The 14,847-nt window shown below is 36.6% G+C and overlaps 1 protein-coding gene and 1 long non-coding RNA gene across 3 annotated transcripts in view; one reads left to right on the top strand and one right to left on the bottom strand.

Moving 5' to 3' along the window:
- The window catches only part of LOC116707878 (leucine-rich repeat and fibronectin type III domain-containing protein 1-like protein), a 183,590-nt gene that overhangs the window by 83,064 nt on the left and 85,679 nt on the right, over positions 1-14,847 (bottom strand). The window contains exon 2 of one of the 2 annotated variants that reach the window (XM_032545552.1): positions 12,320-12,432. The exons of the other annotated variant lie outside the window; for it this stretch is intronic. The gene's annotated coding sequence lies outside the window, so the exon portion shown is untranslated. The remainder of the gene's footprint in view (positions 1-12,319; positions 12,433-14,847) is intronic. 2 annotated transcript variants of the gene reach the window in all.
- Positions 5,799-7,151, top strand: LOC116707879 (uncharacterized). Its single transcript, XR_004336579.1, has 2 exons — positions 5,799-6,499; positions 6,804-7,151. It is a non-coding gene; the product is annotated as an uncharacterized LOC116707879 (long non-coding RNA).

Genomic DNA, 14,847 nt, shown 5'->3' on the forward strand with positions numbered 1-14,847 from the left:
ACTTGAAGGGTTAACGCAAAGCTAAAAAAAAGTAATGCTTTAAAAGGTGCGCAAGCCTCACAACTAGGGAAAGACTAAAACTGTTGGAAGTACTGAGCATAGATGAGGCTGAAGAAACAACGAAGTGCTGCCACAGAATTCAGCATCGGTGGAAAGCGCCGGTGAAGGAAACGCTTCTATTGGCTGCAAAAGACAAACTTGATGGGGGCCTGTAGCTTAGCAACGTCCAATTGTAGAAGGTTGGTAACAGTGAGGAGATAGAAAGCCTGCATCTGTGTGTGAGAGAGTGTGTGTAGGGGGCTGCAAGAAAGTGCAAGATTGGTCCAGTGATTTCACAAGTAATGAATCTGGATGCTTGCCTTCAGAGGGGGTGAGCATGGGAGAGTTCCAATGAATGCAAGAGGAAGAGACACTTTACTGGTGGTGTAATAATTATGAAGTAAGAAGCTGATTTTCCAGACACTAACAGCGTCAAGCCTTTTTTAGAAAGTGAGCTAATGAAGCAGATTTTTATCACATAAACTTAAGATTTCTCTAATTTTAACCTTCTCATCACATGGCAAACCCCCTGTTCTCCCCCAAAAGCACATCCAAACTCTCCCTCGAGTCTTTCCACACATGGTTGGAAAGCTTGTTTGTTTTCAAATCGTGCCAAATCTCACCTCTGTGGGAATTGTGCAGCTGCCTGTTTACATCCTCATGGAGAAGGATTTCATTATAGAAATTACTGAAAAAAACAAGGTGAATGAGATTAATTGGTGCTCTAAAACCAAAACAGAGCATGAGATTCCCACAACCTCTGTGCCACTGAGAAAACACTAGAATAAAATAAGTAATAAGTAGGAAACAAGTTCCAGGGTGGCTTTAAAGTAAAAGGTTGAACTTTAAAACATCTGTTATGACAAAAATGAGAAAGCAATACCCCATAATGTGACCCACAATAACCTTCTACTGCGAAATGGCACCAACCATAATTTGGTGCCTACCTAGAACTTTTGTATCATAGGGAAAGGTTTGTTACAACCTGGAAAGATCATCTGTCAAAGGGCAAAACAGAGACACATGGAACAAATGACCATGCACACATGTACATGCATATTTGTAAATTATTTAAAGAAGTCAAAAAACTTAACTTTCTTGTTTCGGGACAGTAGAAGGAAGTTTTAATACCCTGAGAGGGGTCTTGCATGAATGAGAAGAACATATAAACTCCATGCAGAAAAGGCCTGGGCTGGGATTTGAACGTAGGACCTTCTTGCTGCAAGGCAACTAAGAACTTCACCATGCAGTTTAAGAAAATACTGTTTATGCAAGATTACAAGTGGGAATCTAATATAGGATCAGTATTCAACACTTTACAAGACTGGGAAAGCGGGGAAATCAATCATCGCACAATCCTCTCTATTAGGTAAGGTAGTTTTATTTATATAGCACATTTTCAGCAACAAGGCAATACAAAGTGCTATATTATCCAGATTACTGATTCCTCTGTTGTGGTATGTTCTGCTCTAGCCAGATGTTTTCAATAGGACTTAAATTGAGACTTTTTTGCATCCTTATCCTATCACTAAACTCACTGAGTACCAGTTTTCAGATTATTGGCAGAGTCCAAGTGCCATGGGGTAACCCATGGTGTTAGATGAGTAACTTGGACGCTTGTGGACAAATAACCAATGGTTGCACCGTTTTGTTTGTTTTGTTGCATCAGGTTGGCTTACAGAGCTATGCTGCTTGGTTTGTGTGGTACTCCACGGTGAGTGTGGTGATGATCACCTGTTGGCTGATGGGAAAACTACCAGAGATTGTTGGTTCCATCTAAGCTTCATGTATTTTCCAAGCTGCTCTGTCCAAACACAGCAGAAAGAATTCAAAGCCTTATGTGGAGAGGTTGTTTGTGGGATGTTACATTTCTAATGCACCAGGGATGTTTGTGTTTGTCAGACCATTTTTAAGAAGAGAACAAAAACAGGTGTATGAAACCCAACAATTTGATTATGTCAAATAATCAATTATTACCAGTACCCTCCTAATCTTAATAGATTAGGGTACTGGTAAATATGTCCTTTTTTGTATTATTTGTATCTTGCTATAATGATTTTATTCTATTAAATGGTGGTTTTTCGTGTAGAAGCAACTTCTAGTATAAATAGTATAAAGTCTGGAGTAAGAGCCTCCTCATGAGGTTTGTGCAGTTTGTGCCTCGGCAAGCACAGAGTGCAAGAGTTCTACAGCAAGGGGCCCAGTGCTACCTTCTATGTTTTTGTAACCTCCTATGTTTTTGTAAGTTCAGTTTTCTTACTTTGAAAATATTAGAGTTTTTTTTTTTTTTTTACGTATTTCTTAGTTTTGACATTTTTTTCTGCAATCACTTGCACAACACACTTTTACTTGCTGGGGAATTAAGATTAAAATCATGCCGCCAGCTGAAAGGCTGAAGTTCTGAGTCCTCCTTCCAAAGTTTGGTTAAATCCTACACTAATAATACTTTTTATTTAAAATCTCCAGGTATTTAAGAGACTGAAAGATGTTATGCATTCTAAAAAAGTTGACAGGGCCTTTGGAAAATAAACAGGCACATGGCATCACAGATCCTTCAATAGGCTTTGCAGCAGACAGTGGACAAACTCACCTGAAGGGATCAGTTAGTGAAAACCTCACTCCGGACGTACTCTGACCAAAGCAGTCAATGTACAAAATTTGTGCAAGTTTTTCCTGCTTTGACAGCTGCTGCTCTGGTTATAAACTTAAAAAAGAGTTTGTTTTTGTATGAGCTACAAATAAAAAGTGATTTGACCGATTGATACAAAAGATACTTCACAGAACGATATTCTGTGAAGTAAGGGTTAGGAACTGTCAGGGTTTTGAAATGTCAGAGCAGCTGCACCTCATGCCTCTTTGACATGATAACCCAGGATTTGTGTTTTTAAAGGACACATAGCGCCATGAGGTTGCAAAATTGACCCATGCTATCTGAATGACAATAGGGAGCTGAAAAGTTATTGGGGTCGTGCTATTATCACAAACCTACAGTCAAACCTTATTTGAACTGATAAGTCACTGAAACCCATTTATGAAATTGGTGTCAGGTTTAGTCTCTGTGCTTTTTCTAAATAATATACGTTTTCTGTGGCTGAAATGCCTATATTTACAGGTACACATGTGCTAACCCACAGCAGTTACCCTGGCCAACTGGTGTCTCCAATCTGGGAAGTTTACACTGCTGTGATCTGAAACATACTTCTAACAAACAGGCACAGATGTGTTCTTTCATGAATCTGAGTGATGGTACATTTAGAAAAAGGCTCCTTTGATGCATCTTTGATCCTTTTTTTTTCTTGCTCTATCACACTTTGTTTCCGGGTCTTTTTTTATTTTAACTTGTTAATATTGTTCTTCTTTTCTCATCTTACTCTGTGCCATCCCGCCCACCCATCCGTGTCCCTCTGCTGTATGTTATAATGTTCTGTCTTCCTCCTGTTGCTGCATCAGATAATGAGGTGATTGTGGCTGCCGGGACACTGCATCAGTGCTTGTTGTGTTGTGGGATGCTCTGATACACTGAAAATCACAAGTCAACCACAAAGTTCCTTTTATACTTAAAATTTATAGCAGCTTTTGTCCTCCTTCCAGAGAAATAATCACTATTTTATTATAGCTCTTTGCAATATTGGGCATATATGCCATGTTGACAAAATGTCTTCATAGTGACCCTTCAGTGACCTTGAAATGGTGCTGATAATATCCATGTTACTCCCCTAAGCTTGAGATGCGGGCATAGAAATGTCAATAAACCTGTTTTTATTAATACATATCTTTTTAATATTCTAATTCAACACAAACATTTCCCCTAAACTTCTTCATTTGATTTGAAAGGTGTTATAGCTGTGGCCATTAATAGAACAAAGTACACACTTACTAAATAAAATGTTCCTTACATTAATGAGAATTCATTTGCACATTTGTCTGCTTTATTGTTTGTTTTCACAGTTCTTATGATGAGCCTCGTTATTCCAACTTGGCTTGTTTTCCCTGAACAAGCACATATCCAAGTATATAAAGACTGCTTTTTCAAATATCTGTAAAAGAATGGTTTGCTCCCAGGAGATCAGCGAACTCCGGAGTGGCACCGTGTTTTCACAGTTGACTGTTAGTGGCATTATAACAAAGTGAAAGCAATTGAGAACAACAGCAACTCAGCCATGAAATCGTAAATCATGTAAAATCACGTGGCAGAGTCAGCAAATGCTAAGGGAAGAGTGTGCAGAGGTCCCTAGCTTTTTGCCAAATCAATAGCTACATACCTCTAAGCCTTATGTGGTCTTCAGATTAATGTAAGGACATTGCATAGAGACTTTCATGGATTGAGTTTCCAAGTCCAAGCAGCCAGATCCAGACTTTAAATCAGGAAGTGCAGTAGGAAGTCTTTAATACAGTGGTGTAAAGCACAGTGACTGGACTCTAGAGCAGCAGAGACATGTTCTCTGGAGTGATGAATCATGTCTCTGTCTGACAGTCCAATAGATGAATCTTGGTATAACAGTTGTCAGGAGAATGACATTTGCCTGATTTGCCTTGTGACAAGTGTAAAGTTTGGTGCAGAGGATGTTGTAATGCGGGGGAAGCTTTTTGGGAGTTGGACTCATCCCTTAGTTGAAGTGAAAAAAAACAAAAAACAAACAAAAAAAACGCTTAATGCTTATGAATACTAAAACATTTTAGAAAATTGTATTATTCTATCTTTGTTGGAATAACATGATGATTATGATGGTTAGATTGGAGATGGTCCCTTCCAGTTCCAACATGACTGCATACCAAAATATAAAGCAAGATCCATAGGGATATGGATGAGTGACTCTGATGTGATAGAAACTTGAATGGTCTACACATTCAACCAGACAGAACAGCTTTGGGTTGAAGTAAAGTGGAGACTGTGAGTCAGACCTCAGTATTTGACCCCACAAATGACCTACTTGAATAAATAAATATTCCCTCAAATATTCCCTCAAAAACTCACTTCTAGACCTTATAGACATGCTTTCCAAAGCAGGTGAATCTGGAAATGGTAGGTCAACTCTGTATGAAAGTATTTGCATTAAAACATTTTTGAATTAAAACATGGAATGTAGTTAAAGTAACTATTTCTTTAAATACAAACAAAAAATGAAGTTGTTCTGGTCTCTCATTTTTCAGCTTTACTGGTCAAATATTAAAGGCCATTACTACCCACAATACATAAATTAACGCTCTTGGCTTGAATATAAAAGATTACAACAAGGGAATACACAATGTGATGACAGCATTGTAAAAAGTGAAACATAAACAGTGTAAACATAACTTGAATTTCAATCCACCATACTATTAAAAGGTAATGTGAACATCTAGAAACTGTTTGATATGCTGGAGCAAATGCAGGAAAAGCTGACCTTGGAAAACTTTAAAGACCCGACAAGATGTTTCCATCAATGTTTTACCAAGCCAGAAAAATTGGTGAATGAAAACAACTGCAATCCCTTAAAGCTTTCACCTCCATATCTGTGACGGTTTTATGTTTGAACCATCCATTACCAGTTTCCCCTCACTGGGATTTACAACTAAAGACAGTTAAATCTATTATTCCGAGTTCATTTTTTTCACTCTGTCTTTTGACTGTCTATCTTTGTCCTGCTTATGTGTATTCGCACACGTTATCTATAGCAAGACCTCTCAAAAACTCATGAGATTAGCTAATAGAGTTCTATATCAAACACAGCTATTCCTGAAATATTAACTAGAATAGACCTTTTCCATGTCTAGGATTTTCCTGTTTCCTACTTGTTGTTTTTCGTTTATGGTCTCTTTATTCATTACTCTTCTTTTTATTACTCTTGGCTGCTTTGATTCCTTTTATACAACTTCCTATCGACTGAGTTTTTTGTTGTCTTTCCTTTTTTCACAGGTTTTCTTTGACATACGTGTCTTGTTTTCAGAGAGATGTAGCTCACACTTCTCATTATGTGATTAGTTATTTGGAAATAATTTACTGGAAAAGAGGAAAAAAGATAAACAAAGTTGGAGTGAGAGGGTTGGAAATGGGCAGAGGAGATGAAATGCTAGGTAGGACGATAGAAACACAAGAAAGCAAGAAGAACTGACCTATCAGCACAAATGCAAACAAAAACACAAGATGATAAAATGGAAAGTAAAAAGATAATTTTGTGTTGTTCACCAGTCATTTCTGTGCAGCTTTTGCCATGCAGGTGTAACCCCCATAAACTATGTTGATCTGTCTGTATGTTTAATGTGTTTGTTTGTTAGTTCTTAGAATGTCCTGTAGGGGGCACTAGACCCACGTTTCTCCTGTGTTGGTACGAGAAGAAGAGGGAAGAAGAAAAAAGAAATGGCAGTCTAAGCACATTTCAGCAGAAGTAGATAAGTTACTACGCATAAGTGCTGCTGTGATATGAGAGAAATCTGTTTATTTTGAACTGGATAATGTACATTCTGTTCTGAGAGTTCTCCGGTGAGTCTGTTGTTTTATTTTCAGCTGCTTACTTACGCAGAATGGCTACCTAGCTGGAGCTAAACGTTGCTCAGTGTTTTTCGAACTGGAAAAAAACCAACCGGAGTATAAAGTGTCTCTCTGTAAGCAGCATAGCTCTGTGAAATGAGACCGTTTATGATGAAGTGATGTTTATTAAGTAATTTCTTTATTACTGAGCGTTTTTGGTTTATTTTAAACGCTAATTTGATTTTCACTGAGAAGTAATTGAAAGATTTCTATGATTTCTGTATACCTGCCTGATCGGTTAACGCTCTGCATGCAGGTTGTTTTTTTTTTTTGGACGACCGATACCTGAACGATCCAGTGGTTCCAGAACCAGGAGGGTTCCACCGCCATCTTTGTGACTCGGACTGAAGCCGGGAAAGACGGAGGGACTGGTGCTGCTGGAGCTGGATGTTTTGCGTGGACAACAGATAAGCTTATTGAACAAAAAGGGGGGCCCAAATCTTTTTTTTTTTATTCCACAAACTATTTGTTCATGAACATTTTCATAACGGACAACTTATGTGCACATTGACTGAACTGACTGACCGAACTGTTATATTCAAGGACTAACTGGAATATGTCATTTCTTTTGTTGAAATAAGCTTTAAAACTACTGTTTAAAAAACTATCCTCAATTTTCTATATATTAATTTGATATTTTTATATAAGGGTTTACAATTTAAGTTTTTTACCTTAATTTTATTAAGGTAATTAGTGTTACCTGGATTATTATATTTTTTTGTGGGGAAAGAAAAATAAACTTGAGTTGTTAAAACTTGTATGCTTATCATCCTCCTGTGTGACCCTAGAACAAAAGTAACTTTCCTACTGAATTTATTGCTAATTAAATTAAGTAGTGGTTACAAAGGTGTTTGGTGTAGAGATATCACCCACCAAAATCACACACATACACCGTTTTTCTTTCTCACGCATTGTCACCAATGTTCAGGGTTCTGCTTTAAATTGATCCCTGTCGATGGAAAAACACAGAGAGGTGTGTGATGTGATTAATATTGTGCAGTATTTATATGGTTAAAAATGGTTTGATTAATGTGGAAAAAAAAATAAAATTTCTGGCTTTTAGTAGCAGAATTATAAAGAATTATATGGCTGCTACAAGTCTCACCTTCAATGACATATTGGGAATCTTTATGTATTGAATGATTTGAGAAAAAATCTAATAACTTATCTATGCCAAAGGCATCTACTTTGACAGTGTGAAATAATAATACCTGTGGGTATTTACAAGGATAAGAAGTCTTGTCATTGAATGCAAGTGTAATGATGCAACAGAACAAATGAAACTCTTTCTTCCATGAAGGAAGAAATAAAGGAATAAATGAAACTCTTTTTTCTCAGTCACAGTCATATTTTGGTGGAGTTTTTGCTTCTGCTCTTCACTGTTCAAGTTTCTTTCAAATCATATTACCAAGATTGGTTAAACTTTTCGTGATGTTCACTTACTAAACGTCTGCCTGGGAGCTTATTCTAGGCTTATTTGTTCTCCATCATCTACACTTGTATGGGTGCATTAATTTAACAAGGACACATTATCTTCTTTTTAAAGTATAAACACAGCAGATGTACTTTTTGCTTTGAAGGTTTTTTTATGCGAAAAACAGTTCTGTTTAGATAAAAGTTTGTCTGTGTTCACCCTAGATGCCATTTTTTTTGGTTCAGTCTCAAAGTATATATCTGCTTTCTAAGAACTAATGAAAGTTTTTTTCATCCCACAATGATTTAACATGACTCCCAGTCCAAAACAGCAGACCCCCCTCTTTTTCCATTCAAGTAAATATACTTAGTCCAAACCATATTTTGATGCAGGTCAGCTTCAAAATATGGTTGTTGGTGAGTTACCACCAGTAGACAGTTGAAAAATTTTGATTTCAGATAAGTTTTGCAAGAACACAAATAGGCCGTGAGAGACATAGGAAGCAGTTCGAATCTACCATGGATTGGAATATGTCTAGTATCTCATGCGTACTAAATGATTCCTACATGTGTAAAGATAAAACTCCAGACTCAAAATCTAAGAGTTATTAATCTTCAGGCAAATATAAATACAAGCACATATTATTGATGTGCTTGTACTGTGATTAATTCAAAAATTATATCACCAAAAACTATAAATAGAAAGGAAAGAATGAACAAGCAAATGGACAAGTGACTGAGTAATTTAGAAATAATCACTGGATCAATTTTAACATTGCGTCTGATGACTGACCACATCATTGTTGTAGGAGCATATCGGATCTAATCTACAAGAAACTTTAGGTCGACACTGTTAAAACCCAGACAGTTACAGTCTGGAGTAACAAGATAATCATGCCTTATGCATTGTGTGCACACAGTGTATATTCAATTAATATCTGTGTTGCTGAGACAGCACCTCATCTGTATAATCATGTTTCACTGCAGCTGTTAGGGTGTGGAATTTCGCCTGAGCATCAAACCACTCCTCGAGCTGTCACCTTGCAGATGAGATACATTTATACATATAGCTTTGGGAAATCATGAAAGTAAGACACATCACTCTATCTCTGCACATGTCAACTGGTGCTAACTCACCAACATAAGCTGTAATGTAACTAAATTTAGATTTCTCCTATGTCTTTTCTGTTTGATGAACATTATTACTGGCACACTCATACCACCACTATATGTGCAATTAAATAGAAAAGCATATTAAATAATTTTCTGGACCAACTTTGTCAAAGAGGCAAGAGGAAGGTGATGACCTGCACAAACCATCAGAGAAGCAAATTCGCTTATTCAAAATCACTCCTGAGATCAGCTTCTAACAGCCAATTACCTTACTTTGTTTTCCTTCAAGATTCTATAAACACGCAGAGTTTCCCATCAAATACATGCATGCACAAGACAAAATGCAAACTTCACACAGACCAAACATAGTTAAAGAAATGGTAAATTAATCCATTGGCTGCTCTTCCATGTGGTTGATTTATCAAGATTGATGTTTTTGGTGAATTTCAAATTGGTAACTTCATTTAATAAGCAGCAAGTATCATTTGTAGTTGGGAGCTTCCACATTTGGATAATGAAGTGAAGTGTTTATCCACATAGTGTAAGGAGTTCTAGGGAAACATGTAAGTTATTTTTGGATAACTTGTCAACAAGCTCACCTCACTTACCACAAATAGAACAATCTATTTTTTATACCATAGCGGTTACTCAATTCGGTCAAAAGAGTAAGTTATTTAGAATGTGGAGGTTCTAAATTCCCCTTCATCACTCCGTGTACAACTGTTCTCAGCTAACATGAGGTTCCATCAGATGTTTGCCAATTGCTGCTGCCACTAGTCTAAAGGAAACACTCATTCAAATACTCATGAATGAGTCAAAGCAACATATCAGGTATGTTGCTTTGACTACAAAATTGTAGCTCAAAAAAGTTGATTTTGCATAATACTCCCTCTTTAACCTTTATTTTTACAGCAGGTATTCTGTGTCTCTGGGTCAAACAGTAGCAGCATAAATGGTGTGCTGCCACTGGGAAGTGTACCTGCATGCAGAATCTTTTATTGTGACACTGCTGTTATTTATTTATTTTACTAAGGTGGTTTGTTTGCATTTCTGTGTTTGAGGGCCTGGGGCTATGTTGGCAGAGGTGACCCCTGGCCATGTTATCTTGTTTTTTGTTTCTTTTTCTTGTTGGAGCACCCCTTTTTGCTTTTGGTTGCTGTGTTTTTGTAATGTCTAGGGTGATTATCCCTTTCTTTCAGTGGATGTTGTCCCCCTGTCTCTCACAACTCCCTTACTGGTAAACATCAGTATTCCCTTATTTTTAAAATATATTTTAACCTCAGCCAAAGTCCTAATTGTTTAAAATTTAATAAAAGTTCAAACAATGTTCTATATTATATTATATTACTTTTTTCTCATTTTTGGATATTGAAAATTAAATTATAAAAACTTTTTAAGCCTTAATTTGTGTGCTTATTCTGCTATCCTCTCTCTCCGGTATATTTCCAGGTGGCACTGCAGTTTTTTGTTTTTTTTTACTCTTTCGCAAATTTATCAGATTTAATATCATCCATTATAACAATTTCTTATCTTTAAAGAAAACCATGTTGCCACACAAAATATACGTACAAAGGTATGACATATCACACATGATTTAGGCTTTTTTTTTTCAAAATGCATCTTGTAAACTGTTTATGGCAGATAATCCTTCCCCCTTCTGGCAGACACAAAACTAGGTTTGAAGAAGGCAGCGAGGGCTACAAACAAGAAGAAAATAAGCCAGTGGTACAAATTGTTCTGCCACTAAAATGAAATCATTTTTCTACCTACTTCCAAGATGGCATGAGAGCCAGAGCTAAAAGTCCATAATAGGGTGACTTCAGTAAGTGTCTGGGGCAGAATTACATGAATGTCTTCGGTCTCAACATTAACTCACAGCTCTCTCTCTTGCTCTCTCTCTGTCTCTCTAATAGCTTCAACTAAATATGTAAAACTGGCTTCTTAGCTACACTTTGGTCGGCAACACAATAACTGCATCCTGTTAATATTTCCAACAGACAGGTCAATTACTGCAGCTCAGAGTGCAGAGTGAACATATTTAGGACATTTAAAGTTCTATAATTATCTTAATCACTTTTCTTATCAAACTGGATTAATCTTTCTCATGCTGGTTTCTGCAGCAGCACCAAACAATGTTATAAAGATCTCAATTTTCCCTGACTTAGTGTCACAGCCGCCGGCCAATGCATCTCTGTGTATATTTAACCTGGGCTAATGTGTTTATGCAGTTTGCCATGTTTAATGCCTTGAACGGGACTGTTTCTGGTTTCCAAACCATGCCTTGTTAATCCTGGGTGAGATGCCCAGGGGCAGCTTTTTTTTATTTGCACGAGCCGCCGGAATATAGCTTGGTTGAGCAGTGCACTGATAATTGTGTTACATGTAAGTTAGTAAGCCAGTACTTGCACCTGTTCAGCCCCAGTTTGTTCTGTGCTGAATCTGTAAAAACCTGCACACAATTGCTACACGTGAAGTAAGTTATTCATCTAGCTGCAGAGAAACTGGGTCAGTTACTTTAGTTGCATAGTCACAGTCGGAACAGGTTGATTTTTATTGTTCAGAGTAGCTATGTATTGTACAGTGACCTTTATAATTGAGGGACACCATTTTAATGATAGCATAGATACTGGAGTAATTATTTGTTTTAATGATCATCAGGTGATCATTAAAACGTATGATCATATATTTTATGATCATATAAAACAGATGATCATAAATATACTTTTGTTTGAAGTAACTAATTCTGTACACAGAGGTAAATGTCAAAGCACAGATTCAAGAACTTCAAGAGATACTAGAATGTATTTACAAAAAATAGTAATTTCTTAGATGAGCAACACATCACCAATGAATAATTTTACAAAGTATTGTAAATGCATGCATTTTAATGTATATGCAAATAGAGGATAGTGCGTAACTATGAAGTATGTGTAACAGATAGAGGTCACTAAATTCCAAAGGTCAATAGAAGTTTAAATAGAAAAATGTTAAGAATGGTTTAATAAACATTTAATTTTTAACATTGTGAAAAAGAAAATTATGCATGTGAGCATATACGGAAGCATATTATATGCCTACATTTTTCAAAGGAGATTCATTGAACTGTTAATTAGCAATAAGAATCTTCAAACCAGAAGATGTAATGCAAATGTAGAATAGCAATGCCACAGTTTCCTACAGAGTCCATTTTGCAATAGCACACTCTTGGATTCATAAAACACAAGAAAAAACATAAACATTGCCTACCTCTATCTGATATGGTGTGTTAGATTAGGACTCAACATGAAGATAAATTGCAGTCACAGTGACAGGTAGATGGACAGAAAAGAGGAGGGACTGAGGGAAATGGATCCAAAGCCCTTTGAGAAAGAACAGAGAAACATGAACATGGTTAGAGCTAATAAAACCCAGACATCCCAGTGGCTTTGTAAACCTTCCTCAGAGTGGGTCTCTCTCTTTGCCCCCCACCTATTTGTGGTACCTGCAATACATCACTGGTAAACTCTGACATAAAAGTTTGCTGTTTGGGTCACAATAGGTAAAACATTACTGCACTTGCTCCTTTCATACATTGATGCTGATGTTCAAAACACAAGTATATCAGAAATTTCGACACAAAGATTTGAAATTACATTATGTGATCTGCATAAAGTCCAGGTGTATTGCAATACTTTAAGAACTACTTCAACCATCATAAATCTCAGTCAGGACAAAGCTAATTTCTCCTTATTGTTTATTTATGTTTATCTGAACAGAACTCTACACATACTAAGAGCTTTCTAAGATAAGACTAAGACTACAATTATGTTCATGGAAGGAAAAACCCAGAAGCCAGAACATAATATGAATATTTTACCATCAACATTAGAAATATTTTTGAGTACCTTAAAAATTGTGGGCAGTGATGCGAAGAAATGTGTCCCTCTTTTAAACCATCCATCCAATATTGATCAAAGCACTATTAAAAAGAAACTGACGGTGTGTACTTTTTGAGTTTTAGTGGAGTGCCCACAATGAATTACACATCAAACAGGATGAAGGCATTATGGCATTCAGTTTCCAAGCTGTCTGAGCTAAAAAGCCAAAGACTATTAGAAAATTATTATTACTCCTATCAGGGATCTAAAGCGGTCTCATTGTAAATTCATGTTGTAAAAAGGTGACACAGCAAAAGGACAGCTGACATCCTCACATTCAATGTGGCAGTCAGCACATAAGTAACAGATGGCCCCTGGGTAATAGAGTTTATTAACTTTACATAAAGAGGAGGTAGATAATTGCACATCATAAAGAAAAGGTTAGGGTGGTAAAATATATCAGCAAGTGTGGAAGAAAGTCGTGTCTGCACACTAATTAAATGCAGCAGAGATAATTTAATAATTCATTGTTTCATCAAATCTAGATCAACAACGGTTTGTTTCGGAAAGAACAAGAGTGTGGGTATAAGTTTTAATTTTGTTTTTTTTCTGTAATAATGTTAAACGCATTGTTTTTTTCCTGACGTAACCTGAAAATGTGCCTTATTGAGAAGTAGCACCAACATGAACACTTCTGTCAAAGTCTGCTCAAAAACAGAGGCTGTTTTAAAAGTATAAAGTACTAATTATCTTTCATGAGAGGCATCTTCCCCCCTTAACAGTCTCATCTTCTATTTATGTGTGCTTTTTGCCTCAACTCTTTGTTCTATGAAAAGAATACCCAAGAGGATACTTGGCAGCATGATATCCAGCTGCAGTTAAGTCCCTGGTGGCAGGTGCTTCTGGCTTCAATAAGGTACATAAGATTATTGTACTCTATTGCATGATAACTTTCAGAAACCCTAGAGTTTCATTACAAAAAACTACATATCAGTTTTAATAGGGGAAATAATCCCATCGGCAAATTAAAATCTTAAAATCTCCTTTTCGTAAAAAAAAAGCCTATCCTACTAATTTATAGTAGTAGGAAAACAATTAAAAGCACACCACAGTCAAGAAGATACTTAATGACATTTTATGTCACCATGTGCAATGTTAATAATACTAATGTTATTAATGTGAGTTGGATGGAGTCTTAGTGCAATAGATGGTCACACCTGACACACAACGTAGCAGTCTAATAGCACTGTATCCATTTTACTAACCCATGTTTAGTAAGGTGCTAAAATATGTAACATCAAAAGCAATATAATGGCATATGACAATATGGGGAAAATGGAGATTTGTTGTCGCTGATATACTGACAAGCTTTAAAAGAGACGCAACAAAAAAGTCTGATTTTCAGCTTGTCCAGCCATGACTGGAGAAAATCCTCTTGGGAACTCTTCTTCCAAGCAATAAACTTGCCATGCATTATTGCTGTAATATTTAGATTAGAAGCGGCTAAAATTAGTTGGTCAAAGCTATGCAAAAATGCAAAAATATTCTGCCCAGTTTGTTGATGCACTTTCCCAGTCATTAAAAGCAGGTAGCTGCAACTACTCTGAACAAAGCAATGAGCTGCTGTGGTTAGAAACAAAAGTAAATATTAATAGACAAACATTAATTTCACCATGTCCGCTTTGTCCTTTTTGTGGTCATGAAGAAACGGGAGCTCATCCCAGTTCAGAGACTGCCAGTCCATCACAGAGGCTGGCCAAGACAAACAACCCTATGCTTGTTAAACAAAAGTCAGGGGAAATACTGATAAATTACAAGTAGACAACTCTGATCTGGTGCATTTGTCAAAGTAATCAGTTTATCTGCTCTGAGTACATTTATTTTAGCCAACTTTGGGCTTTGAACATGTCTTTGAAA

Source organism: Xiphophorus hellerii, chromosome 18 (assembly GCF_003331165.1).
Source record: "Xiphophorus hellerii strain 12219 chromosome 18, Xiphophorus_hellerii-4.1, whole genome shotgun sequence".
In the NCBI taxonomy this organism is placed as follows: Eukaryota; Metazoa; Chordata; class Actinopteri; order Cyprinodontiformes; family Poeciliidae; genus Xiphophorus; species Xiphophorus hellerii.